This window comes from Vulpes lagopus, chromosome 2 (genome assembly GCF_018345385.1).
Source record: "Vulpes lagopus strain Blue_001 chromosome 2, ASM1834538v1, whole genome shotgun sequence".
Lineage (NCBI taxonomy): Eukaryota > Metazoa > Chordata > Mammalia > Carnivora > Canidae > Vulpes > Vulpes lagopus.
In genome coordinates this window covers 144,108,914-144,132,747 of record NC_054825.1, presented here as the reverse complement: position 1 = coordinate 144,132,747, position 23,834 = coordinate 144,108,914, and the positions used below count along the sequence as shown (strand labels likewise).

At 45.8% G+C, this 23,834-nt stretch overlaps 1 long non-coding RNA gene across 2 annotated transcripts in view; it reads left to right on the top strand.

Moving 5' to 3' along the window:
* LOC121482377 overlaps nucleotides 1–23,834 on the top strand; it is an 86,865-nt gene that overhangs the window by 33,882 nt on the left and 29,149 nt on the right. For both annotated transcript variants that reach the window (XR_005985596.1, XR_005985597.1), the window contains exon 2: nucleotides 5,415–6,065. This is a non-coding gene — a long non-coding RNA (uncharacterized LOC121482377). The remainder of the gene's footprint in view (nucleotides 1–5,414; nucleotides 6,066–23,834) is intronic.

Sequence of the window (23,834 nt, the reverse complement as noted above, 5' to 3'; positions counted from 1 at the left end):
CATCTAGACAAAATTTACAAACTGCTTTGGAAGCATCTGTGGAGAAAGGTGCCATATGAATGTATGAGATTATTGAAATAAATGCTGATTTAGAGATTTCCCAGGTGGATAGTTAAAATATACCGGGGCACACACATATCCTCATACCCCACATTCAGGGTACTTTCTGCTCTGATCAGCGGGGATAAATTTCCCTACTTGACAGTTGACTGTAAATCAAGAAGTGTGTTTTAATAGTCACTGGCTTTGTGCTGCTGTCTCAGGCAATCCTTCACTCCTGGGACACAGGACCTGAAGGATCTTGGCACTTTCTCTCCACTGCACATGGAGAGGCGGTGCTTAGCAGCAAGGTAAATACTGGCATGCTGTCCGTGAGTGGCGAATACAAATAAGTCAGGATATCCTATTTAAGTTTTAAATATATTTGCATTCTATTTAAGTTCTCCTCTGGACCTACCATTTTTCTTATCAACAGGTAATAGAAGAAGAAATCATGAGTTTCCCAGGTTTTTACCAACCCAAAACAAAATATTTTTTTTGTGACAATATAAAGGCCAGAAGGTATTTGAGAGTCAATAAATGCTGGGTGAATCATTTTGAAGGTAAACACATGCCCTTATTCCCACAAACCCTGATTATTGGACTAGATTACTGAACTTGCTCCTTTTGACTTTATCCCTTATAATCCTGCGCATCAGTGTTTGTTCCGGAGGAGCTCAAATAAACCAGGCTGTTCCCTATCCCAGTACCATTGTGCATACTACCTCTGGTGCCTAGACTGGAATGCTTCCCAATAACCCAGGTGGGTTGGGGACACTTTCTCATGTTTCAATAATACCCAGTAACAGGATGACCTTTAAATTCCTTTATGAAGCTTTTCTTGAGAGATTCTCCCACTCCTAGAATTGCCACTTTATCCCGTACAAACGCACATATCTATTTAACACAAATATGACGGGGCTCTCTTGGGAAGTCCCAGCTTGCACCCTGTACACTTTGACACCGTAATCAATACTTCATTGCTACCCAGTTGCCTCCTTGTAACCTCTGAAGCCTCTCTCCAAAGCATTTTGAGTAATATATATTTTACTGAAATGTTCTCAAGCGAGAAAAGCTGAGGGCTTTCATTGAACACCATATGGCCCAACTTCATAAAATTGCCGCCATTCCAAAAGCCTTTTCTCTCATTGCCAGCAGGCTTCTCTCCTCTGTCTCCTTCATTCTCTACTCTCTCCTGACCTCCTCCCACCTGGATGCCTCATTGTCACCCTGATTGCATTTAGCAATTCAGCCTTTCAACCCTTTCTCTTTCACAAAGGAGACATCCTCAAAATCCTTCACATCCTTGAAATTGTAGGGCCTTTTATCAAAAAAACTCTCTCTTTGAGATTCCTCTTAAAAGGCAAGGGTAACAAAACCAAATACATTTCTTCTCTTTCTGCTCAAGACTGGAGCAATTTGAGGACAGGAATCAAGCCTGATACGCGTATCTCCTGCGCAAAATATTTCAAGTATTTGTGAAATGAAAGAATGCAACAATATAGCCACAGATTAAAATCCCTAAAGTTCTACTTTGGCCATGGCTTTCTTCTGCTCACCTTGCATATCTTCTCAACTCCTGCTCTGGCCATCTGCCATTTCTTCCTGACTCTAGCACACTGCTCAGCTATGATGGGTCCTCTCTCCTCAAGGCCATGGCAATAACCTTGCCTTTCAGTGTTCATTTGGGATGTCTCTCCAGGCCTAGAATATGCCGTGTCCCTCAGGAGAGTGGTTGGTGGTGGGGTACCATCACCCTCTTGAAGGCCAAGGTGGACGCTACTGGTCTGGTCTTGCAGGTCCATTCAAGTCCTTCTTATTCTTCAAGGTTCAATGCCTAACCTACCTCAAGACATGCCACTGAGGTCTCCAGTCCAGACATAACTCACTCTCTTGAGTCCTCAGGATATAAGCCTTGAATACATCCACTCTGATGGCCCTTATTATCCAGACTTCCATTATTGTGGAATTGGGGGTATGGGGTTTTGAGGGCATTCCTTTTCCCAGAATGTGGTCATGATTAGACTTATTCAACTAAAAATTTTAGAGTTTTTGCCCATCTCCAGACTTGGGGTAGGTTTGTGCTTATCAAACCCCTTGAAGTTATATGGTTATGTGCGCCTATTTAATTTGCTTTGCCTGGTAAAATGTAAGCAGAACAGATATGATCCCCTTTGAGGAAGAAGCTTTCAGAGGGAGAAGCATTAAGAGCTGGTGAGTGATGGATCATGTTGTCTTTCCTCCCTGACATAGTGACTGGCAGTGTCAGAGGTATCTGGTGGATTGTTCACCAGTCTGGGTTCTTGAGTAAGGGCCCAGCTGATTCTCTGTGGGCATGTGGTATGAGCAAGCAGTCAACCTTTGTTGTGTTATACCGAGTCGATTCAGATATTGTTTGAATAATTAATAACATAAATAAAGTGTTGTGATGGCACAGCCTAGCCCATGTAGGCAGACTGTAAGTTCCATGAAGGCAGCACCCATGCATAACTGACCTTTCCATTCCCCCAGAGAACTTAGCACACTGCCCCCTGGACATCTAATAATAACTTTTGCTGATTGAGTATATACACTGGGATAAAGTAAATATAGGAGACTGGGGAGTAGGACTTGGTGTTGGGACTTCAACTTGAGACTTTGGCCTCTGAAAATTCTAAATAAATGTGGGAGATGATTCCAACAGCATTCTAATAAGATCCTCACATGCAAGGAGGCAGAACAGCATGATGATAGGAACCCGGGCCCTCATGCTGGATCGGGTTTGAGTGCAAGCTCTGCTGGGTGCTTGGCTACATGACTGTGGGTCCATTATTTCAGCTCTTTGAGTCTGGAATAACATCACTACCTACTATATAGGATTATTGCAGGGATTAAATGAGGGAATGTATGTAAAGTGCCTGGCACATAATGAATGGGCAACCAACGTCATTCTCTTAGGCTCTCCTCCCATCCAATGTGTGTGGGTTGTCTGAAATCTTGCTTAACTCTCTGGGAACTACTTCCCTTCATTTATTCCCTCTGAGATCTTGGTCACTTGCCTAGTCCTTGAATTTATTTAGCTTGGTCTACCTCAGATCCCCGGGGTTTTTGCTTTTAATGCCCCAGGCACACTCTGGTATTCTGAGAAATTCCATCTGCAACTGGCTGGAGTTGGCAACAGCCCCTGGCAAAGGACTCCAATGGGGCAGGGGAGGGAGCATTTTCACCACCTGCTGTCTGCTGCCAAAACTTTAAACATGGCCCTCTATGTGGTGGGTATAGTCAGGGAAGTGATCTTCGTGGGGCAGAGAGACTTTAGGATGTCATGGTGACCAGTTCCAAGGAAGCCCTACCTTGGCCTGGGCCCTGGCTCTCATAGCACATGATTTGTCTATTGAACCCTGGGATCTTATCACTGATGGCAGCAGGGATGTCTGTGAATTTATCAGTGACTGACTCCTTCCATGGGTTGGGGCTTGGTGTGGTGACTGAGGGCTTGTGTTTTCTTGATCTCCTGGCCCAGCGAGCCTTATGTTTTCCAGTTTATGTATTGTCCCTGAGTCCTTGAGGCTACTTCTGTCCACCTCCCCTACCCTGCCCCCTCTTGTGGCAGCAGCCACTCCAAAGGTGCTTGTGTAACTTGTTTTTCAAAGTCTTGGCAGGAGCTCCAGTCCTGAAGTGAGAAAGGCTGTTTACATTCTAGAAGAGCAGTCTCGAGAAATGTCTTGCATCAGGGCTGTCCCCAACCAATCCCTGCTTCCCTAGCAGCTTTTCTCTCTCTCTCTCTGGGATGGCTTGTGAGGGTCAGAGAGGTGGCACGGGATCTAGGAGGAAGGAGCCTGAGTGAGGACAAAGGTGGGCTATGAGGAAGGCTTCATCAAGCATTGGGGCTCCGCCACTGCCCTAAGTCAACAGCCCACCCTTGAAAGGCGAGGGAGCATCTTGAGAACAAGACTCTTGTTGCCCTAGTGTTTGGCGCAGTGCTGGATGCTGGTGCTCAACACTCACTAAAGTCAATAATTGCGCAGATGTGTGGGCAAGAAAACATTTGAGAGGATGCCTTGGTGGAACTGTTTAACTGACCCCCCAGTTAACAGCTTTCTCTGAACGTTCCTTATGTTAATGATAACAATCAGTACTATTTATTATGTAGTCTAGGCCAGGCAAGGGCATATAATATTTCCTTAAATTCTACAATGGTCAAGAGTTCTACAAAATAGGTAGTCTTTGCTCCCATTCATATCTGAGGAGGGCACGGAGACTCATGGGCACAAAGTCTGGGGGTCTTGCCTGAGGCTTACAGTCAACCAGGATTCGGAGTCTCTAGCCAGCACCCAAGCCCCTATTTTTCCACTTTCCATTTTTTCCCACGCTGCCCCTCCCCCCTGCAGCCTCTGCATCCTTCAAGAGCTCCTAAAGAGAGACCTCCCAGGGGCAGAGGCAGCACTCCCCAGCTGCGGGCAGCTATGCATTCTTGTTGTCATTCCTTCCTCCTGCACAGGGGCTTGAATTCAGCATGCAAAGAACCTCGGGGAAGCACCCCACTCCAGACAGTCTGCACCTAATACTTAAGAACACGCACCCATTTTCAGGGCCTTCTTGTACCTCCACCTCCCCCCAAATATCCCTCCCCTCCCTTGCCACCTTCCCAGCATGGACACACACAGCTCTCCTCTTTCCTTCCTCTTCTGATTGGCTTCCAGGCTAGGTTTTCCCCTTTTCTAGAAAAAAAATCCTGCTGCCTGCCCGGATAGGATTCTCTGGAGAGTCCCGGGCAGCATCTAGGCAACTAATTATTTAGTCAATTGCTTGCTAACTTCCAGCCAAAGAAGAAGAGGAAGGGGAAAAAAAAAAATCGGAGATGTAGAAGAAAATGCAAAAGCTTCGAGGGTGGGGGAAGGGGGTGCACCAGCCAGCTGCCCCCCCCCCCCCACAGATGCAGCGGGCGGGCGGATTTGGAGTTAATGCCGTCTTTGAATTACTGTAACATCCAAAGAGGCAGAAAAGCTCCAATGGAAGCCAGAGCAGAAGCGAACGCGCAGGGGCTTGCTTCCTTGGAAGGGTTTCAGCTGTAAAGACTCTCCCCGAAGAAACAGCCCAACGGGCTCCTGGACCCGCTGCGCAGAGGGAACAGGGGGCGCTCTGCTGCGCTCGGGCGGGCGGGGGCGGGGGCGGGGGCGGCCGCGGTGCGCATGTGCGGGGCCCTCGGGGCGGGGCGGGGCGGGGCCCTCCGGGCGGGGCGGGGCCCTCCGGGCGGGGCGGGGCGGGGCGGGGCGGGGCGGGGCCGGGCCGCGGGGCGCCTTGACAGCCGCTCCATTCAAACGCCGGCCCGGGGTTGGCGGCGCGGTGCCTGCCGCCGCCGCGGCTGAGATCATGCTGTTGATTTTGTTTTACAGAGAGCAGCCCGGCCTGTTGTGCAGAGTACAGAATGTTCTCTTCTGTGAACTGAGCTTGAACTTCTCCAACCCACTCTGTCGGAAGAATCACACAGACACAGAGGGGAGCAGGCAGGGACGATAACCCCCAAATTGTTGAAATCGTTGTGTTCTCTCCCGGGTTTGGCCCAGATCCTTTGCTTTTCACTGCGCAGAATGAAAAATCCCAAGCATTACAGTTCTTGGAAGAACAAAACGCCTGGGATGTCCTTTGTCTAAGTCAGGACCCTGGCGTCAACTTTGGAAATGAACAAGTCTGTCTCTACCTCTCCTTGATTTTTTTTCTCTTTCCTTTTTTCTGATTTTCTTTCTTCTTTCTTCCTTCCCATCCTTCCCACTACCCCGCCTCCCTCCCTCCCTACCTCCCTCTCTCTCTTTCCTCCCTTTAAGGCATTAAAGGGACATTAGAAGGACAAGGACAACAAAAGCCATTTTCCTGCAAGAGAAAGAAAGGATCCCAGGCCCTGTGTCTTCTCTTCCAGTTGTTCAGGCTATTATGGTACTACAAATAGTGCTCCCCAATTTGTTGTATGGCCGGAGAGAATCCACAGTGAGGGCTTCGGGTTGATGGCCTTCATTAAATCACCCAACTTGAGAAGCTGCCAATGCCTGGTAAGGTGGTTTGAAATTTCTCTTTGGAAACAATCTTTGTCCAGTCTTAGGGCTGAGTCTCCAGTTTGGGAGCACTCTGATAAATGGCTAGGGGGTCTGCTTGGAGGATCTGAGTGTGAGACCTCTGTAGGACAGGCAATAGTAGTTTTCCAACTTATTATTTTTTAATGGCAGTGGATTCCTTTCTTTGTACTCATATTTACCCTAAACTCACTGATGAGGCAGAAGAGGACAACTTTGTGTGAGTCATGGATTTGAAGTGTGAGCTGTGGGGCTGAGTCTCCTACTCATGGGTGTACTTCTAATATTGGGCAAGTCATGTCTTCTAAAACTCAGCTGGTCGAAGGGGCACAAGGCTTGTCTTCTATACCTGTATAGTCATTTGCAAGTGTGGAGTGCCATACTGTGACACCACAGGAGATTGTTCTCTTGAATTTGTAGCTCTACTACCTACCTCATAGCTGGGGGTGGAGGGGTGGGAGCTGCTGTCTTATGGATCTTGCTCATTGCTAAAAACTGGGAGATTCCTACAAGAGGGGTTCTGAGATGATTCCAGTTCTCTGGATATTCCATGTGATTTTTTTACTTTTTCTTTAGTTACCACACTATCAGAATATCATTCATTCATTCCATAAAATGTTATTGAATATTTGCCATGTTTAAGTTACTGGACGGGACCTAGGGATTGGGAGATAAGGAAGGTATGTTCATTGCCTTCAATGAGATTATTGTCCAGTTGGAAAGGCAGAAATACACACATACATACACACATTTACATGTAATACTTATGTATTACTTATAATACAAATGAGGTTGATACGTGTTCAATGGAGGGACAAGTTATAAAATGTGAAGGTGGAGTATTACAAGAACAAGATGAAGATTCTAATAAGTGGAAGTTGAGCCAAGTGCAGTCTAGACAGCAGAAGATAAAAATCGTGAAAATAGATGGTCTTTGTGGTTAATAAGATTGTGTAGTATATTTGGATGTCAGTGTGTATATCTTTTGGCTGAGCAGTTGAGGCTAGAAGATATAGGAAGAAGCAAAAAAACACATTGAGCCTAGATTGGGGATGTCTACTTCCCCCTCTTAAGCCTGTCACTAACCGTTCTTCTGGAGTTTGTATGAAGCCTTGGAATCAAACTCAACACTGTTCTCTAAGAAGCTACCCCTAATCAGTTGTTGTTGGCACTTGGAATAAAACCACTTATTGGAGTCAGGGAAGATGGCGGAGTAGGAGGATCCCAAGCTTACACCCTCCCATAGATACACCAAGGTAACAACTGCACATACTGCAAGTGACTCTAAAAATCACCTGAAGACTGGAAGAAGATATCTTCCACAGCTGGAGTCATAAAGAGAGGGGCACATCGAAAAGATCCGGAGAGAAAGAGACGCAGTCAGGAACCAAATACCCAGTGTGAATTCCTGCAAGTGGGAGGGAGATCACAATTGTGGAGGATTGAGGACTTCAGGCCCCACACTGGGCACTCTCAGCTCTGGGGTCCTGTACTGGGAAGAATACCCATAACATCTAGCTTTGAAAATCAATAGAGCTTAACTCTGGGGAGACAGAAGGTTCTAGGAAACTGAGTTCCCACCCCTAAAGAGCCAGCAAGCTTTATCACTCAGTTTGAGACCTAGCACAAAAGCAGCAGTTTGAACAGTGGCTGGGTTATACACGAAGGAGACTTGTTGATTAATTTTAGGTTGTGTGCCAGAGGGACAGGGATCTGTTGGAGCTTTCTATAGGAACAGAAGTGTTGGTAAGTGCTATTTTCTTGACTTCCTTTAGCACAGGTAGCTGAAAATGTGCATGAGCCAGCTCTGACACTCTCCATCTACCTTGCTAGCACTGCTTGCCCCACCCTGCTGTTCCTCTGTAGATCCACCCTGGCAGGCCCCCCTCCAAAGCAGTGCCCACCCTGCTACCTCTGGTGGGCAACCTCAGTCAGGTTGGATGCCCCTCCAAAGCAGAATACACACTCCTTCCAAGTGCATGTGGAATTTGCTCCAGTGTAGATCACATGGTAGACCACAAAACAAGTTCCAGTGCGTTTAAGAAGACCAAAAGCACATCAACCATCTTTTCTGACTGCAACAGAATCAATTACAAGAAAAAAACCAGGAAAAACACAAACACATGGAGGCTAAACAACACGTTACTAAACAACCCATGGGTCAACAGAGAAATCAAAGAGGAAACAAATAATATCAGCAAACAAAAGAAAATGCAAATACTAGAGTTCAAAATCCTTGGGACACAGCAAACTTCCCCTCTCTAAGAGGGAAGTTTGTAGTGATAGAGGCCTACCTCAAGAAACAAGAAAAATCTTGAATAAATAATCTAATTTTGTACCTAAAGAACAACAAAAGAAGAATAAACAAAGCACAGAGTTAGTAGGAGGAAGAAAAAATAGAAATCAAAAGGGGAAAGGAATGAAATAGGGAGTTAAAAAAAAGAAAAAAATAAATGGAATTAAGAGGTGGTTCTTTGAAAAGATAAGCAAAATTGACAAACCTTTAGCCACAGTCGAAAGAAAAAAGAGGAGGACTTGAATAAAGAAATCAAGATTGAAAGAGAAGTTACTGACACCAAAGAAACACAAAAGAGTATAACAGACTACTACAGAAAATTATATGCCAATAAATTGGACAACTAGAAGAAGTAGATAAATCCCTAGAAGCATACACTCTTCAAGAAATAGAAAATCTGAACAGACAAAATTGAATCAGTAATCAAAAAGCTCCCAACACACAGAAGTCTAGGACTAAATGGCTTCACAGGTGAATCTTAGCAAACTTTTATTTTATTTTATTTATTTATTTATTTATTTATTTATTTATTTATTTATTTATTTATTTTCCTAGCAAACTTTTAAAGAAGAGTTAATATCTATCCTTCTCAAATTATTCCAAAAATCAGAAGAGGAGAGAATGCCTTTGAATTCATCCTACAAGGCCAGCATTACCCTGATCCTGATCCCAAAGGCACTATGAAAAAAGAAAATTACAGATCAACATCCTGGATGTATATAGATATAAAAATCTTCAACAAAATATTAGCAAACCAAATTAGAAAGTACCTTAAAAGGATTATTCACCATGATCAAAAGGGATTATCTCAAGAATACAATGATGGTTTGTATCCACAAACCAATCAATGTGATTCACCACATTAACAAAATGAAGGGTAAAAATCATATGATCATCTCAATAGGTGTAGAAAAAGCATTTGACAAAATGTAACATCCATTCAAGATAAAAATTCCCAACAAAGTGGTATTAAAAACACAACCCTCAACATAATAAAGGCCATATTGTTAAACCCACAGCTAACAAGGTATGGAAGTCCTAACCACAGCAATCAAATAAAAAAAGAAATAAAAGACATAAAATTGGTGTGGAAGAAGTAAAACTGACACTATTTGCAGGTGATACGGTGTTCTACAGAGAAAACCTTAAAGATTCCAGCAAAAACTATGAGAACTAATAAATGAATTCAGTAGAGTTGCAATATACCAAATTAATACACAGAAATCTGTTGTGCTTCTATACACCAATAATGAAGTAGAAGAAAAGGAAATGAGAAAATGATCCCATTTACAATTGCATCAAAAATGTAAAATACTTAGAAATAAATTTAACCAAGGAAATGAAAGATCTGTACTCTGAAAACTATAAGACATTGATGAAAGAATTAGATATGACACAAATAAATGGAAAGGTAGACCATGCTTGTGTATTGGACGAATTAATATTGGTAAAATGTCCATACTGCCCAAAGTAATCTGTGAGTCAGTGCAATCCATATCAAAATACCAATAGTATTTTTCACAGAACTAGAACAACAATAATAAAAAAGTCCTAAAATGCATAGGGACCACAAAGACCCTGGATAGCCAAAAGCAATCTTGAGAAAGAAGAACAAAGTTGGAGGCATCACACTTCCAGATTTCAAGCTATATTACACAGCTTTAGTCATCAAAACAGTATGGTACTTACTGGCACAAAAACAGACACATAGATCAATGGAATAGAACTGAGAGCTGAGAAACCCACACTTACATGGTCAATTAACATATGAGAAATGAGGCAACAATATACGATGGGGGGACGCCTGGGTGGCTCAGTGGTTTAGAGCCTGCCTTCGGCCCAGGGCGTGATCCTGGAGTTCTGGGATCAAGTCCCACATGGGGCTCCCTGCAGGGAGCCAGCTTCTCCCTCTGCCTGTGTTTCTGCCTCTATCTGTGTGTGTGTCTCTCATGAATAAATAAATAAATAAATCTTTAAAAAAAATACACGATGGGGAAAAGACAGTCTCTTCAATAAATGCTGTTGGGAAAATCAGACAGCTATATGCAAAAACATGAAACTGGACTACTTTCTTATGCCACACACAAAAATAAACTTAAAATGGATCAAAGACCTAAATCTAAGACTTGAAACTGTAAAACTTTTAAAAGAAAGCATAGGTAGTAAACTCATGGACATTGGTCTTAGCAATACTTTTCTGAATATGTCTCCCCAGGAAGGGAAACAAAAGGATAAATAAATCATTGGGACTACATCAAAATAAAAAACTTTTGAACAGTGAAGGAAATCATCACAAAATGAAAAGAAAACCTACTGAATGGGAAAAGATATTTGCAAATGACGAATCCAGTAAGGGGTTAATATCCAAAGTACATAAAGAACTCCTACAATTCAACACCAAAATAACTCCCAAATAAGCTGATGCAAAAATAAGCAGAGGACCTGAATAGGCATTTTTCCAAACAAGACATACAGATGGCCAAGAGATACATAGATGCTCAGCATCACTAATCATGTGGGAAATGTATATCAAAATCACAATGAGGTATCACCTTACACCAACAGAATGGCTAAAAACAAAAAGACAAACAAAATAACAAATGTTGGTAAGGGTGTGGAGAAAAAAGAATCCTCTTGCACTGTTGTTTGGAATGGAAATTGGTACAGCGACTGTGGAAAAAAGTATGGAGTTTCCAAAAAAAACCCTAAAAATAGAATTACTATATGATCCAGTAATTCCACTTCTTGGTATTTACCCAAAGAAAATGAAAATACTAGTTCAAAAAGATATCTGCACCCCAAGTTCATGGCAGTATTATTTATAATAGCCAAGATATGGAAGCAACCTATGTGTCCATCTGCAGATGAATGGATAAAGAAGATGTGATATTGTAAGCGTGTGTGTGTGTGTGTAATGAAATGTTACTCAGCCATAAAAGAGAATGTGATTTTGCTATTTACTACAACATGGATGGACCTAGAGGGTATTATGCTCAAAGAAGTCAGATAGAGAAAGGCAAATACTGTATAATTTCACTTATATGTGGAATCTAAAAAGACAAAACAAACCAATGGTAACAAAACTAGAAACACACTAAAAACTATAGAGAACTGGTGGTTGCCAGAGGGAAGGTGGGCAGAGGAACAGGCAAAATAGATAAGGCAGATTAGGAGGTACAGATTGCCACTTATTAAAAAAAAAGTCACAGGGATGAAAAGTATAGCATAGGGAAGACAGTCAATAATACTGCAATAGCTTTGTATGGTAACAGGTGGGAGTGACACTGGTGTATAGAACTGTTGAATCACTATGGGGTACACCTGGCATTAATATAATATTACATGTCAACTATATTCAACTAAAAATTTAAAAAAGATGAAAATTTTTTTGAAAAAGCCACTTGTTATTCTGTGCTTGGGCTTTGAATCTCATGCCTACAAATTTGTACGTTGATTGTTCTTGGGGAGTTATTGCATGTTTTTAAGATTCAGAATAATGTGAGTGAATGCCATGATTCAATTTACACTTTCGTAAGGTAGCTGCTGGCCACAGGAAGGGTCCCTGGGAAAGGTGGGAGACTGGGCACAGACAGACCAGTAAGACTACACAAATCATCGTGAGCAGTGTGAGTGGGGAGGACGAATGTTTTGGACAGATGGGGCTTTGGGGAGGTAGGATTGGTGATAGTAGAGGAAGCGGAAGGAAACTTCACAGTAACTGAATTTTTTTCATTTGGGTTACTGAGAGGCAATAGGGTCACTATGGTTTGAATGTGTCCCCCCTCCTCCCCAAATTCATATGTTGAGAAATCCTAACCCTCAAAAATGATGGCATTAGGGGGTAGGGCCTTAGGGAGGTATTAAGTCGAGAGAGTGGAGCCCTCATGGTTTCATGATGGGATTATTTCCTTATAAGAGAGATCCCACAGAGCATCCCAGCTCCTTCCACCTGTGAGGACACAGCAAGAAGTCTCAGACCTGGAAGACGGCCCTCATCTGACCATATCAGACCCACGATCTTGGATTTTCAGCTTCCAGAGCTCTGGGAAATATGTTTCTGTGGTTTATTAGCTCTCCAGCCTTATTTACCACCATTATTTTTTTAAGATCCACTTATTTATTTTAGAGAGAGGGGGCCAGGGGAGGGACAGAGGGAGAGGGAGAGAGATTCTCAGGCAGACTCCATGCTGAGTGCAGAACCCAACGTGGGGCTCAATCTCACAATCCTGAGATCATGACCTGAGCTAAAACTAAGAGTTAGACACCCAACTGACTGAGCCACCCAGGTGCCCCTGGTCTGTGATATTTTACTAAAGTAGCCTGCACAGATGAAGACAGGCCAAGAGAAGGAACACAGGAAGAGCTTTTTACCTTTCTTTTTATATGGGGCAGATGATAACACTGAGTTTCAGATAGGCTTGAATTTGAAGGAAGAGAGAACAAAGAGAATTCTGGCCATCATTTGGAAATACAGACCTGGAGTCAAGAGCTAGAAAAGTAATTCAGAATTCAGCCACACAGAGGAACCAATGGAAGTCCGGAGAGTAGATGTTACTGCCCAGAAAGAGAGCTATGCAGGTCATTTACAGGCCTGTGGGGAAAAGGGCCAAGTTAGACCTTGAGAGGTGCTTATATTAATGAACACCAGAGGGAGAGCATTCTAGAAATGATTCAAATTCCTAACAATGTAAGGGACCATCTAGTCCTCCACTCCTGTATCTGATTTTTCTTTAATACAGAGCAATGGCTGGGGGCGCCTGGCTAGCTCAGTTGGGGGAGTGCACAACTCTTGATCTTGTGGCCATGAGTTTGAGCCTCACATTAGGGATAGAGTTTACTTAGGAAAAAAAATTGGGGTGCCTGGGTGGCTTAGTTGGTTGGTCCAATGCTTGATTTCAGCTCAGGTCATGATCTCAGGGCTGTGGGATTGAGCTCTGAGTTAGGCTCCACGTTCAGTAGGCGACCTGTTTGGGATTCTGTTTCTCTCTCTCCATCTACCCCTCTTCCCTTCCCTCTACCACTGGAGCTTTCTCTCTAAATAAATATAGTCTTAAAAAAAAAAAGAATGACTACTCATCTTCTTTAATACAGAATCTATTTAATGCCTGTCTGAGAATTAAAGAAAATGGGTAGTTTTCTCCAGCATATCCTTCAAGGCAGTACTTTAACTCTTGATGGTTGACCATGACCCGTAGTGAGAAATACAAGTTAGATATGCACACATAATTATGGAACTAAGACAAAGGGCTTTATGAAACAATATCTACCTGCATCTTCTATAAGTGACGCTATTTTCTATTTTATTCTATTCCAGTAAGGAAAAGAAAAAATGCTAGCTGGGTCCCAGTGAGTTCCTATCACAAGAGACATTGGGATTAGGGGTCATGGTTTCTGGAAGTCCACTCTCCCTCTAGTGGTTGGCATCTTTCAGGAGAGATCAGAGTTTGTTAATCTTAGCCGAGCCTGGAGACCCATGGAGCAGAGCTTAACTCCATCTCCAAAGGTCCCCCCTTTCCTGGAGGAATTTTTAGCTTTAGGAGGAAGTCCAGGTGTGTTCTGCCGGCAGGGCTGCTTGTTTTGTTCCTAGAAGCAGATAATAATAATAATGACAGGCACTGAATCAAGCACTTTACTCATCATTAACAATACTCATAATAAGCCTCTGAGGGAAACATAATTATTACCACCTCCATTTTACAGATGAAAAATATCAAAGCTAAGAGACAATTTGCCCCTGATCATACTGCCAGTGAGCAGTGAACTGAGATTCAAACTCGGTTGGCTGGCAGGATAGTGACCATAAGTGGTATCTTCTTTGGTTCACTCTATGTCATCTCCATGAGGCCCTCAGCAAGTGGTTCTCAGCAAGACTTGGTTTGTTCTCACAGTACTCTTCATTGCTTCTCTCACTGGGGTCCCCCTGCATTTAAAAGTTTCCTGAATATAATCAAGTATCTGGAATGCATTGGAAAAGTGGAGGCAGGAAAGGAAGTGAGCCAGGGAGAAAGGCTAGGGGGGCTGTGGGGTAGAGCTGGAAAAGGCTGTCTGAAGGGGTAGAGGAGGGCCCTCAACACGTTGACCTTCCTGCCTCTATCTTTGCCCTGATACTCATCCACCCCCACATCTCCACCAGGCTTCTCTCTCCAAAACAGCTCCGTCATCATCCCTCTCCTATCTCATGCTTCCTGCTGACACGGCCCACCCACCCTGTCTGGTACTGAAACCCTTCATCTCTCCCTTAAATGCCAACTCAGTGTCTCCTCCTCACTTGCAACGGGCCCTGCCCTACTGTCGCCACTCCTGGCCCCTGACTGCCCCACGTGCAGCTCAGCAGGTTTTCTCTCTGTCCCTGGGGACGTGGGGCTTGTCCAATTTCAGCACCTGTGCTCCCTGAAGGGAGTGCACTTCTTCCTTCTCCCTCGATATCTATCCATCCTTAGGCTCTGTTCAGATCTGGCCTCTTTCCTGATGGCTTCTCCTGATCTCTTCTATCTTTGCATCTTTGCTTTGGTATCATCCATTGAGGAATATCACCAAACAATAGAATATTTAAATGGTCCATGTTCGTACACTCAATCAGATTCATTCATTCATTCACCTTTCTTTCTTTCTTTCTTTCTTTCTTTCTTTCTTTCTATTTATTTATTTATTTTAGAGAGAGCAAGAGCAAACGAATTTGTAAGTGGCAGGAGGGGCAGAGGGAGGGGGAGAGAGAGAACCTCAAGCAGATTCTCCACTGAGCACAGAGCCTGAGGTGGGACTCGATCTCACAACCCCGATCATGACCTGGGCCTAAACCAAGAGTTGGACATTCAACCAACTGAGCCACCCAGGTACCCATTCACTCACTCATTTTAAATTTATTGATTGAATTGCCTATTAAGTTTCAGACACAGGAAAATCTCTGACAGTGAAGGTAAGAAGAGGTATCATGACTCCAGGATTCATAGAGCTGTTGCCTTTGACATTGAACTTCCATTCCCCTTCTTGGAAAATACCCCAATTTTCTTTGGGCAGCCCCTGAAGTATAAACCTGTGTTGTAGGAGCAGGGTGGGACTCCCCACCTTCGAAGAGGAGGGAGTCTGTGACAGAGGGCTGGCCAGTGAGAGAACTGCACTCCCCTGGTCACAGGTTCAGAGATAGTGTGCACCTGGCGAGGCCAGTGACAAATCAGTCCTGGGTTCTTGCTAGAACTATCTGGGGAGGCTAAGCTGGTGGAACATGAGCCAGGAGCCTCTGGCTATTATTATTGCCACCACTTTGTAGAGGGCCCATCTGAAGGTGAAGCCAACACAGAGGACATCGGAGGTGAGGGATTCTGGATAACACTTTTTAAGCACTTGGATCCAACCACTACTAAACCAGAAAGCTTAAATTCTTTCCCACTTAGTTTCTGTTGAGATTTTGTAACGTGCCACTTAAAAGTGCATTAACTTTTGCGGTGCATCCTCTGTGATCCATGCTCCATGGTTATCTGTAAGCGGAGAACAGCTCAAGGCACAGGCCCCTGGCATCTGGCCTGGAACTGCTCACCGGCCCTAACTAGCCTAGCTTCATTCCCATTCCAGCTCGGGTTGGGCTGAGGATCAGATTCAAGTGAGCCCATCGACTTCACCGGGCTCTGGTCATGGAGGAGCACTGCCTCTGCCCCTACATCAAGTCCTTCCCATGGCACCTGGCCCAGCGCTGATGACCTTCGAGTGCTCAGTGTATCCCTGGGGCCTCTGTGCTGCCTTGTGTCGGCCCATTGGTGCAAGCAGCTGGTTTTATATCTCTGCACATGGTAGAGATGATCCTCTCTCATGTGCTGTGATAGGCAGATCTCGAGTTGAGATGGGATCCTCATGTTGAGCAAGACTTAAAGTGAGGAGCCTGCAAGCCTACAGGGGGCTTGTAAACTATAAGTGGTGGTGATACAGTGAGAACAGGGGAAGAAAGAGAGTAGTCTTCATTTTAGTAATGCCTGTGGGCGGGTGCTGGCTACTGAGGGTGTGCTTTATCTGTTCTCTGAGAAGTTCTTGTCAATCGATCAGCATGTATTTAAAAAGCACCGACTAGAAATTAGAGCCAAAACTTGCCAGTCATCTTTCCCAGCCCTAAGCCAATACTTGCCTAATAATACATACCCTTGGTGATTAATAAATGCTTTACAGCCTCACCTTGCCGTTATTTAGACACAAAGATCAAACACAAGGAGAACCAACTCTTGGCTCCCAATACAGTGCTCATCTCCGCCCCAGGTCTAGGGACGACCAAATATTCCCGAGCTCTTTATTGGGAGTAGTTACCTTTCCTCCGACATGTAGCTTCTGATTCTTGGAATACTGTCAGTCCCCAAAGTCAGAGGCTGTGGAACATTCCAAAGTGCTCTCAACAGAACAGGTTAGGCCTTGCACTAAATTGCTGCCTTACCTTCAATGTCCTGAGGCCGCCCAAGAGGGCTTCGCTCCTGCGTCTAATCTCCGGCCAAGGCCACCCGTGGACACGCCCTTGGCTCAGGCCCGAGTTGGAGCTCCTCCAGCTGAAGGTGTCCTTCTTGCTTAAGTGCTTCTGCCTGGTGAATATTTGGAACATTTCGGGTGCCCTCTCTGGCCCCTTTTAGTTAAATCCTTTTGTAGTTCAGTCATAATAAAATAATGATAATGGTCTTCTGCCAAGGAGCCCAATACAGAGCTCCTGTCAGAGGCGCGTTCAGAAGTAAGGCTCGCCCCTGGTCTGCATGTGAGGTGCTGGGTAGCAGGCGATCCGACCACAGAGTATGGTTTAATTAGACCCTGTTGGGAGGGCCACCTGGGTGGCTCAGCGGCTGAGCATCTGCCTTCAGCTCAGGTCGTGATCCTGGGATCCTGGGTCCTGGGATCGAGTCCTGCCTGCGTTGGGTTCCCTGTGAGGAGCTTGCTTCTCCCTCTGCCTTTGTCTCTGCCTCTTTCCGTGTGTCTCTCATGAATAAATACATAAAACCTTAAAAAAAAAAAAAGAATCTGTTAGGATTTAGCTAGTTCCTATTAAGAAAGCTCATAGTCCCTTCTGAGACAGAACACCACTTCCCTTCCCCCAAGTATCCCAGGTATCACTAGACTTTAAAGACCTGGTAACAGTTTTATTTTTCCTATAGCCAAGAGTTGGGAAGTATTTAAGTCACCTGTTTTTCTACCTAAGTGAAGTTGGGTAGCCATTGGTTTTAGGGTAGATGCTAAAGTAGTGGCCATCCTGAGCAGTGGGTCTCAGCCTGGAGGTCACAGTAGAAAATGGGATTTTAGGGGTGTCTGGCTGGCTTAGTCAGGAGAGCATATGACTCTTGATCTCAGGGTTCTGAGTTTGAGCCCCACATTCATTGTGGAAACTACTTAAAAATAAAATCTTAAAAAAAAGGAACCTGGGAATTGAAAAAACTATTCATGTCTGCCCTCCTTCCAACCACCCCCCCAACCCAGAGGCTGAGTTATGTGGTCTGGGGTGTATCTAGCATTAGGACTGAAAAATCTTGCTAGCTATTTATAACATGCTGTAGTTGTATGATCTGACCAGGCCCAGAAGAAAAAAAGAAAAGGCCAAATCCAGCCTTTGTTTATAAAGGTTATCATTGCTTCGAATTTACTTTTTATATGCCACAGAATATGACTTTGTAATAAATTCAGAAAAAACTTTTTTTTTTTTTTTTTTTACTGTAACTGGGGGGAGTAAAAGTCTCCATCTTGCAAATTCCACAGGATTGTGGTGAAGCCTACATAAGCGTGTGTGTGTGTGGGGGGGGGGGGAGTACAGTACTTTGTAAACCAGGATTTGCAGCCTTGCACACTAGCCCGGGGTGGGGCTGGGGTCTGACAGCTAAATGCTGGAAGTGACGAGCAGGATACAAGACAAGGGATTATAGGCCTGCACACTGTGTGACATTGACTCAGCTGTGGCTGATTGGTGCCACTTTCTTTTTTCTTTTCTTTTTTTTTGAAAGGACATGTAAGGATTTATTTACCAAATCTCTCACTTTTAAGAACACTGGGTGGGTGCCTGGGTGGCTCAGTTGGTTAAGGGTCTCTTTTTTTTTTTCTTTTTTTTTTTTTTAAGATTTTATTAATTTATTCATGAGAGAGAGAGAGAGGCAGAGACATAGGCAGAGGGAGAAGCAGGCTCCCTGCAGGGAGCCCGATATAGGACTCGATCCCCAGGCTGCAGGATCACACCCTGGGCTGAAGGCAGGCACTAAACCGCTGGGCTACCCAGGCATCCCCAAGGGTCTGACTCTTGATTTTTGCTCAGGTCATGATCAGGTCATGAGATTGAGCCCCACATAGGGCTGTGCTGGAGATTCTCTCTCCCCACCCCCTGTTCCTCCTTGTGCACATGCGCTCTCTCAAAATTAATAAATAAGTCTCAAAAAAACCCCAAAACACTGAGTGCCAAAAAGCATACTTGGGGAGTAGGCACATGGATCCCATATTTTCTTTGAGAGTCATCTTGGGGCCTTCTCATACTCTTTTACAAGATAGCTTATAACCCTCTCTCAAGTATGGAGACACACTGGAATTCTTCAAAACATTCCAAGAGAGCAGGGTGCCTGGGTGGCTCAGTCAGTTAGGCACCTGCCTTCAGCTCAGGTTATGATCCTGGGGTCCTGGGATCCAGCTCCCGCTGAGCAGGAGTCTGCTTCTCCCTCCCCCTCTGCTGCTCCCCCTGCTTCTACTCTTTCTCTCTCTGTCAAATAAATAAATAAAAAGTCTCTCACACACAAAAGATTCCCAGAGTAATCAGTGTCCTTGATTCTATCCTCTTCAGTTTGCACAAGCACACTGAGGCCCAAAGAGTCAGAGGGACATGCCCAGGGTCACATGGTCAGGTAGTGGCTATAAGGACATTCTTGATCTAATTCAAACATCTAGTCCCTACTTCTTTCTTTTCAATGGAATTCCAGTTTGGGGATCTGTCCCTCCCAATGTGACTTAGGGATGCCCAGTGTGACACCATTTCTAGCTCCAGGGTAGATCCTGGTTAGCCCTAAGCCAATCAGGGCATGGCATTCTCTTGACAACTGCTAATGATCCGGTGGTGAGTACATGACCTCTGGTGGCCCAGGTAGATTGAAGCGGAGGATGTAGGTCCCACGACTGGGGGAGAAGACTCTTTTCTGCATGTCGCCTCCATCACCAATGGGAGCCATCAGGGCCCATCTGATGTGGGTGTCCATGCACAATCAGAGCACAGCCGAACCTCTGCTGAGTGAGGTGTTGTCTTCGTTATCTCGTTATACCACACAACTGCCTCACTATTCCCAGCAGGCCACGCTACTCCACTGGGCAAAGGGGACATTTCAAACTTTTCTGGGCTGCTGCGTAGAGCTGGTCAATAGTCACAGAACGGCACTGAGGGAATTTCTGTGACTCAGTCTTTAGCAGGTGAACCTTGTGCTGGTCCCCAGTGCTGTGAAAGGCAGCACCTGCCTCTGTACCCGGCTAACGAGACAGAAAAGGAAGACAGTCCTTGAACTAGCCAAGGACTAGGAAAGTTGTAGGAAAGAGATGATGCACTTCGAGCTGCCTAAATAATAAAATAAACTGGCTCAAGTCAATAAAAAGTACTTGGGTGCGTGGCTTAATCTATAGGCTCAAATGATGTCACTGGGACCCTGTCTCTCGTCACTCCTTGGCTGTCCTATCACCCACATTGGCTTTACTTATTCTCACATTCCACACGGGGTTGGTTGACAGCCAACAACTCTAGACCCACTCCCTCTGCCCTGCTCAAGACTCGGGGGGGCCCCCTTCCTGCCTCATTGCTCTGGTGGGTCCCATGGCCCTACCAATCACTGCCGCAGTGGTCTCAATGGCCAGGCCTGAGCTGCGTGTCTCTCTCCCCCCGGAAAAAATGTCTACTGAAAATGGCAGCAGATCTCCAGAGAAAAATTACTGTTCTGTCACCCGGGAGACAGGCAAATTGGTGCTGGCTGCCCAACTCAGTAACTGGAAGCTTTTCCAAACGTGTAGGTTTTGTTGGGTTTATATTGTGTAAAGAGCAGAGAATTTGAAATCAGAGGAGATCTCAGCCCACAGAAGTTCCCTGGTGAAGGATACCTTTATGCAGCTTGCCCCCCAGGTCGTTCTCAGAATTGCATGAGATCCTGTACAGCAGAGTACTTTTTAAAAATGCTAAAGGCTAAACCCATATGAGGGATTGTTGTTGTTGTCATTACTGTTATCGTCTTTTCTGAGTTTCTCCTGCTCATGCTCTGATTATGATGTAATGCGACTACGAATAAATGCATCCAGATAGCAGCTAGGGTGAATTTGGCCAAGGATACATGGCATCTTTATGAGAATCAGAATCCTCCCACCTCTGGGTGGTGCAGTTCCCAGGGAACATGGCATGACAAGCGGATAGAATCTTTGTGCAAAGAAAAAGTCCGCCCTTCCCCTAGGTAGACACACCTGTGTGTCAGCTGGCATGGATTTGGTGAGTGGAAAGCATACTGGATTTCAGCTGTTGCTGCCCCCTTGGCAGGAAGGTGACCAGGCAGGGGTGGGGAGTTCTGTGCAGTGCACAACCTACACAACCATACTTTGTGGCCCTGCCTTTGGAGCAGGTTAAACTCTGGAAGCCTAACTCATTTTCCTGGCAGAGTTCATCTAAGCCTCGAAGACCATTTATCATCTTCCTCTCTTCCGAGCATTTTCACTTCATGCTGAATGCAGCAGTCTGTGCTGTCTCTTTTAGGTAACTACCCACTGGTGATTCAGATTTGACCAGCCTTTTCAGATGCTCACCACACACCAGCCTGACTTTGGGGAAGGGAGTCCTTCCTCTCTGACCACGCTGATGAGTGATGCTGCAGAGGGTGGCTCACCCTTTAAAACGAGCACAGGGCCACTGGTGAACAGTGGTTGGCTGTTGCTGGAAAGTCAGACACTGATTTCTCCGAAATGGCCAGGAGGGAGGGATGAGGAGCCCAGGCCACTTCACTTAGACTCATCACCCCTGTCTGCTCTTCCAAATCCTCCTGGCAACAGCGGCTCCGGAAAGAAATGATTTGAACTAGATCCAGCCCGCCTCCAGGGAGTCAGGGATGCAATACAGGAGCCTTTGTGTTCCTGGGAGTGAAGGTCTTCCTCCTCTTAAAAGATTATCCTTCTCTTGTGTGACAGGCGGGTAGCTGGCGCCAACAGGAACTGGCAATGTTGTCGAGTTGTCAACGTCTTGCCCCTTTTGCTTCATTCTTGGTCATCCTCTGGGGCACCTGAAAGGGTAGAGGCTTTTCAACCTGACATGGGCCACGACTGCCTCCTCGCCGTGACGCCAGTGGTGTGGCCTAGGTGAACCGAGTCTCGGTGCCAAGCGTCCCTGGGTCTCTATTGTCTGGCAAGCAGCCACATTCACTTGACACCGCTTTTCTTCCTTCATCCCTCCTCGGGTACTCAGAAAGGCATCTGCTACCTTAGCTGTAATTTCCTGTCTCCCTGCTTTGACTTCCTTCTTCTTTCAAGTTGGTGGTTTTTCTCTCTGGCCTCCTGTCCCCGTAGATCCATTCTCTGTGCTCTCCCCCTTTTTTTGCCCTTGCTGGGGCTCCTTGGCTCCTCAGATTTCTAGTTGGGAGGCACAGCAGACGACCAGAAGGCGTGAGGGCTGTGCCACAACATGTTGGCTGCCTCCTGACCACCGCCACCCCCTGCCCCCAGTGCAGCCTCAGCCTCACAAAGGCTCTGACTCCTGGGGGGCAGGGGTTGCTCCCCAACTCCCTGTCCCCACTCCCTCTCTTGTCCCTTCAGACACAGGGATGTGAACAGCTTCCCGCAATCATGAGTCTCCAGGTGCCCTCTGATCTCCATGTGTTTCTGGCTCCCTTAGCACCTCCTGCACCTTGTAGAGTCTCTTCATTAAAGTCTTTAGAGTTCAACTCTTTGGAACATCCATCTGTTTCCCAGCCTGTCTCTTTAGCCACCTGTGCCCAGGTTAATTCTTCTTCTTGATCCTCTTTCACCTTTAGCCTCCTGGAATCGATTCCATCCTCCTTTTCTGCCTTTCTGCCCACTTGTCTGACGAGACCCAACATAGTTGTTTCTTAAGTGGTCTTCTAACTTCCACTCCATCCTGCCCCATCTGGAACATCGGTGATAAAAAATAATCTCCCTAAGATACAGGCCTCCAGTTACGAAGTGAATAAATCACAGGGATGAAAGGTACAGCATAGGAAACACAGCCAGCGGAATTGTGATAGCCTGGTATGGTGACAGGTGGCAGCTACACTTGCGGTGAGCACAACCTAAATAAAAATGTTGTTATCAGTGTTATATGCCTGAAACTAATGTAATGATGTGTTATATTAGCCATATATATACAACTATATATTTAAAGATTTTACTTATTCGACAGAGAGAGAGAGAGAGAGAGAGGAATAAAGAGAGTGCTTCTGCATGCGGGCATTGGGGAGGACCAGAGTGAGAGGGAAAGAGTCTCAAGCAGACTCTGTACTGAGTGTGGGGCCTGTTGAGGGGCTCAATTCCAGGACCCTGAGCTCACGACCTGAGTTGAAACCAAGAGTTGGCTGCTTCACTGACTGCACAACCAGGCGCCCCCCTACAACTATATTTTAAAGAAATCTCCCTGGGGTACGCTCAGGGCATGATCCCAGGGTCCTGGGATTGAGTCCCGCATTGGGCTCCCCTCGGGGAGCCTGCTTCTCCTTCTGCCTGTGTCTCTACCTCTCTCTGTGTCTCTCATGAATAAATAAATAAAATCTTAAAAAAAAAATCTCCCCCAAACACCTAGAACCAACTTCTGGAGCAGTCACACTCAGGAGAGGGAGGACAGAGAGTTTCACTCACACAGGGAGGTTGCCGACAGCCTCCACTCGCCCCTTCTGATGAGTCCTCCACCCTCCTCCACCTTGCTCTGAGCCCTGGCAGGTGGAAGGTCACAGAGGTATTAAAGGGCTCCGTGGACCACTAGCTTCCCGTTGGGTCCAGCCAGTTGGGAAGCCCTGGCAGGAAACGAGAGGACAGGAGGAAGATGAAGTTGGGGGCATTTGCCTCCTGGGCCGCCTCCCGGGTGGGCAGGGGGTTGGCAGTGGCTGTGCCTCGCCACCGTGGCCCACAGCTCCCTGCAGCCGCTGCTTCCCCCCTTCGGGCCTGGGCCTGGATCACAGCTCCCCCCTGCTCGGGCCTTCCCCTGCCCGGTGAGCTCCCCTATGTGACCTTTAGGAGGGGCCCAATTCCGTAGGTTCTTCCTTCTTGTCCTGCAGGGAGCTCGCACGCCTGCTGCGCACCCCAACCTATTAGAGCGCAGCCCGGTCCTGGGAGAAATCTAATCTGCTCTGTAATTGAATTCTCCTCCCTTCTCCTCCCCCAAGGACAGGGATGTGAGGAGGAAGGCAGAGAGGGAGCCCTTCGGGTCTTTGGCGCCTGGTGCGTGTTGGGGGAGGAAGCAGCGAGGGAGGATGAGGCAGGACGAACCCCTCTGCCCACCC